Below are 6,000 nucleotides of genomic sequence, written 5' to 3' on the forward strand. Positions count from 1 at the left end.
TTAAGCTTGGAAAATATTAAAAGCTGCCACTGTCATTTTGCTTATCATCCTCTTCTAAGCAAAGCAGGTGGAGATAGTATCAATGTTGCAAAATGTTACTAAACTGAGCACCTGGATTGCATGCTGTGATACAGAGGGGCACAAGTAGAAGAGGCAGAATTGTCATTTCAGAAGCATGTGTGAATATAGCACTGAGAAAATTAGGCTAGCTTATGGTCAGATTCCTTAGCAAGGTTCTAAACATCAGGCACATAATTTCCCCACTTCTTCCATTAAGGGCTACGGACTTAGAGTAGGTCCAATCCTACCTCTACTGCCTAAGAGAAAGTGGGAGAGTTGGTTGTTGTAGATGCTTGTTGTTTTGGAGGCACACAATATCCTTCTTCCCATTGCTTAAAACTTCTTGATAATTTGGAGGGTAGAAGGGGATGAATTCTCTCCCTACATTGGGTGCATTTTTGGTGGGTTGTTGAATTCAGGTGCCCAGCCTGTTTCTATGGAATCATGGGCTTCCAGGACATCCTTCCTCCTAGATGCTCTTTCCAGGACAGCTAGGCAGTGAGCAGGTGCCCTGACCTTAGCTAATCACTTTCGCTTGGCCTAAACAAAACAAACCCCTCACCCACTCATTTGAAGCATCTATGGAGATAATGCTGAGACCTTGTGGAGCTACCTGGTTTTTAATTGGTCTAAGATGGGCTCTTCGGCCTTCTGTTTGATTATGTGCATTGCCCGGTTACTTTCCAATAGTACAATTCTTGCTCAGATTCACCAGAGCTATTTCTGTTGCTCACAACCAAAGAACCCTAATTGTTTTTTTTTTAAAAAACTGAAATTCCGAGGATGACTACCTAGCAGAGGGTCAGAGGGACCATCACGTCTAGGGTGGATCTCTAGTAGTAACAATAGATTTGAATATGGTATTATAACATTGGAAAGGTCTAAATCCTAGGGACAATGTTAATACTTCAATGTTGTTGTTCTTGCCCATGTTTCTGATCTTTACTTCATCTTGTCCCAGCTTGATTAATTAATATGGAGTTGAGCCATCTGTGCTGTTGGCCTTATAAGATTCATATACATAAGGCAAAATAACTAGAGAGATCTTAATTCAGTATATATATACCTCAAACACCTATTTTCAGTAGGCGAGGTTGCAAAGCAAACTGCGAAGCCCTGTCCCCAGATGGAATCGTTTTCCTTCTCTATATATCAGCAGCAGTCAGCAAGTATTTCAATTTTTTGTCTCTACAGAACCCTAAAATCAAAACATTTATTAACAGGGGCATGTAAGTTATTTGTCTTAGCTGCTATAAGGAAAACAAACATAAGGTGGAGTTTTTCCCCACAGAGAACACGTAACCTTTCTGAAGAGTTTGCCAGATAAACAGATTTGAAGGTTTTGTAAGAATCTTCAAGCTGGAGAGACCAGGAAAGACTTTGTGGAGAAAAGCAGAATTCTGTCATTGAGATTTAGTGCCGACTTCCAGCAACCAGCTGATTTCACAGGACTTCCTAGTCCAGGGTAGACTTGGACAGTGTCACTGCCTTGTCAGGCCCGTGATACAGCTGATTTTGCCCAGAATGGCCCCTATCAAAAGGACTTGAGATGGTGATAACTAAGGATTTTGGCCTTAGGGGTGGGTGTGTGGTAAATCTTGTTTACTGTCTTCCCTGAGCTTCCTTGACAGAGGAAATGGAAGGCAGAGTATTTCTCAGAGCAATTTATTTCCTAATGTTGCGAATTGCTGTGAGAAGGAAATCTGTGAAAAATCTACGGCAATGCACAAATAACAAAACAGAATGTCTGCACTGGAGCTCAGAGGAGGAGCTCCCCTCTCTCTACCTACTTGCTCTTTCACTGTGGCCAAACATGTCTGAATTCTTGTAGAAGATTCCATCTCTGAACTCGGTAGGTCTGTTTGCATGTGGCCAAGTTGGGCTGGATTGATTATATTCACTTGTTCTTGTTTTGTAGGACAAGAAAGCAGCAGAAACAGTATATCCCAGTATATCCAATATATCCCAGTTCCCATTTGGAGACTGCATGTGAAAGAATTAGGATTAGGATTCATTATAACGCTTAACATTTTTACTCACCTTCGTTATAATAAAATACAGGGGGCGGGAACTATTCTCCACTTTTTTCAAATGGGGAAAAAAACTGAGGAAACTTCCAAATATAACTCAGTGGCAGAGTTGGAATGAAAACTCCCATTTTGTGACTTCAAAACAGCTTGATTCACTAGGGCACATTGCTTCCCTTTGAGCATAAAATAAAAATAGCCCAACTTAATCAAACTATGTTTGCCAAGTTCTAGTCTATAGGGAACTTTTATTTTTATAGCCGAGAGTAGCACACACTTTATACTAGGCAATTTTAATGGCAGTATTGGGACAACCGAGACTATAGCTTCACAAATGGAGTACAAAAGCCCGTGGGTATTTTTACCTATTAAAAGTTGTGTTCGAGAAGGAGAGCAGTCCACAAAGATGAATGCAGAACTACTTCACCCAGTTGGGAAAAAAATCACTTCAGTTCCAAAGCTGAAATATCATTGGCAATGTTTTCCCTCCTCTACTCCTCTTCTCAACATTCTCGATTATAACTCCTACAAGGCAAGGCCTACATCCTGTCTCTGCCTCTCAGAGAATAGTTCTGTTGAATGAAGAGATGAGTGAATACAGTTAATGAACGATTTTTAAAGCAAAAAAATTATATCTGTATGAGTAGGAAACTGAGTATATAAACAAGCTAAATCCAATTACAGTATGTTTATTGAGTACCAGTAGTCTTGAGTAACACTCAGAGGTGAGTTCATTATAAAATACAGCTTCCTTTTTTTCCTGCTCTAGGTGTGTTATGTATTAGTTCCTATAATCACTGGAACAATTCTGTGAACTAGGTATTGTTAGCTCTGTCTCAAAGATGAAGAAAAAAATGTGATCAGTATGATCAAGTCACATGCCTCACCGTGGTCTCACAACTAGTAAAGTAAGGAACAAGGGATTTGAATCCAAAGCTGGTGCTTCTACTATTTACTTACCCTTGGGTACACAAAGAGCCATGGCAAATGCCAATCAGAGTAGGAGTCTCCCAGACGAAGGCCTTTATGCTGCTATGTAGCTGAACTTTCAGTTTGACTGCTTACGCCCTGTCATAAAAACCGTAATTTTCTTTCCTGGAGAAGAGGCTTTGGCTTGATTTCATTTAGAACATGGGAAAAAAATTATTTAAAAAATTAAGTAATCTGTAGATAAACTACAGAATTTCAGAGGCAATGGTAAATATGAATATTCTAGTATCACTTGCATTTTCTGGAGTAGAAGGTTCAATTTGTATTTTTTGTGTATCCAGAGCCAGGGGAATGAGAGCCTCATTCAGAGATGGGTTTATTACAAAACTGCAACATTTTTTTCTTCCTGAATGACTGTTTACCCCTGGGCTACAGGATGGCCCTCAACTTTCAGCCTCATGTCACCCTGACCTTGGAGTCCTTCTAACTTCTCAACAGCAAGACCGCGAGTCTTTCCTCAAGGACTTCTATCATGTTGACTTACTGAGACACTTCAGTATTGCCTGCCTCTCCCCTCCTCCAACTTCTAAACAAATCCTAGGCATGAAGAGTCAATAATATAGGATTCTCAGTGAAAAGAAGGGTTCCCTCCATTTCCCTTTTCCCATCCTGGTACAGTGATGGCCTCTGCATTAAAATTTCCTCATTCTGGAGCCTACTTTCAGTCCTCAGGGTGTGAGAGCTCTGAGAGAAGAAAGGGCATATCAGAACACGGAATGTTTGTTTTCACTAAACAAGATACTTAGAAAAGGGGGAAAAAAAAGATCAGTTTAGAATTTTATGTAATTTGGCTTTTGGTTTTGGAAAATTTGTTTTTGCACATTTTTTGATCCATACACATGAAAACCTGTTCTGAAAGCTACTGGTCAAAATTATCTGGCCGTAGCAACTCTGATCCAGGTTGCAAATTCCAAGAAAATTCACTGTGTGACATGACAGGACATGGAATGATGAGGGTCTTGGGATCAGGAGGTGAAGATGTGTTCTGGGACATCTAGGGAAGTGAGGTGACAGGAGTACAAAGATGATCCAATAGCTCTTAGACTGGAGCAGTGGTGTGTTGATTCTTCTCCATGTCTAACCACTCGTGGAGGCCACACTCTAGATGAAAATCTGGACACTGCCCATTCTTACCATCTCACCATCTTGTGTATAAAGGGGAACAGGGTGTGCCCATGGCTCAACTATGACCACTTCTCGTGATGGAGTATCACACACTCCATTATTGGTGTAATTTCAGAAATACGTGTGATCCTTTCTGCTGCGTCTAAATTGACAAGTGTGATCCACAGCTCTCAAAAGGATTTTGGTCTGCTAAATATTCAGGAGGGTGTCTGACAGAGTGAAGGAAGGGAAATTAGCGGGGACAAAAAAGATCTGGGCAAGAGCACTAAAACAGTTCTGAGAACGTAGAAAAAAATAGGAACTTTTTACATACCAAAGATTCTACGGAATCCTAGGGGGAAAAGTGAATCTACCATATTAACATATTAACCATTTCCATTAAAGTATAATGTTTCAGAAAAGAGGATAATCAGCTTATGACAGCATGATTCCCTTATAATTCCTTTTATTTGAAACGGTTTTTTTGGATAAGTTATTTGGAGACCGTATCCTGTTTCCTAGTGAGAGCAAAACTCCACCCCTTTTTACATGGTGTGATGATTCTAGTCCAAACGCAATGAGTTTCTGGAAATGGCAAGTGAGACACTTGTTGCCATGGTGATCGTTAATAGTTCTGACTCAGATGTAGTGTTGCTATAGCAACTGCATGGAAGCCCTTGGGAGGTGGTGCAGGCTTTTTTTTTTTTTTTTAATCAGCAAAAAGAGGCTAGGAAGAACCATTTTTGTAGCTTCTTGCGGCACTGCAGTGACGAAGCTTTCAAGGCTATTTCATCCAGATGAAAGATCGTTCTGTTCCTGCCTCGATGAAGCAGATATGTTACACTGCAGGATAAAGATAGGCCCATACATCATAGTAGCAAGCACATTATCTGCCTGCTAATGAATTCTAATTTTGTGACTAATGGTTTCTAATAACACAGATAATATCTTGAAAAATCCTTACTGTCACTGGCAATAAAAGAAAGCCAAAGGTCAAAGGCTGAACAGGTCCAAATCACTGAGAATTAGACCGTTTCAGTCTAGATGCATCCCCATAAGGGTGAGACACGTGGCTAATAAGGCATTTGGAAGATCTGTTTGGGATGGTTTTGTTCGATCCTCTAGGTTGTAAGCTTGTCTAGCATCTTACCTAGACCCAGAGATTGGCATGTAGAAGGTCCTCAAGAAACAGTGAGGTGACTAAATGAATCAACCTGTCACACAGTGGATAGTCATGTTTACTTTTCCCTGAGACTACTCACCTAATTGTGCATCATTGCAAGGCCTTTGCTATGTTCTGTGGTACTTGGAATTGAGTGCGTTAAGCAGGTCTGTGTTCTTGTTAAACTGATAAGGGGGTGCACTTCTCTTTGTCAGGACTTCCTTCTGATTTCCAAGTGTTAATTACCCAGGATCAGACCTTCCTCCGGCCCTCAAGCTTTGATAGAGAAATGGGGGCAGCTGGAATGGAATCAAAAGCAACACCTCTGTACACCCTCTTCTCCAGTCAGTAGATCAAAGCAAGGTTCTAAGAGTGTCCTCACTGCCGAACCAGGATTTGAGAGGGTTGAGATAGCACTCCGGGCACCACCCTGAGACAGCCTTCTGCCAATTTAATCCATTATCAACTGCCCCCTCTGTTGTTTTTCTCCCATAGACTCTTGGGCTAAGCTGAGTTTTCCCTTCTCCAATACAAAGTTCCTTTGAGGGCTAGATTCTGTCTTGTTCTTCTGCTGTGTATGTCACAGCACCTACGTGATGGTTTCATATGGTCAGATCCCAGTAAAACCAACTTAAATAAAGATAAAAACATCTCCTA

Source organism: Lutra lutra, chromosome 1, assembly GCF_902655055.1.
Source record: "Lutra lutra chromosome 1, mLutLut1.2, whole genome shotgun sequence".
In the NCBI taxonomy this organism is placed as follows: domain Eukaryota; kingdom Metazoa; phylum Chordata; class Mammalia; order Carnivora; family Mustelidae; genus Lutra; species Lutra lutra.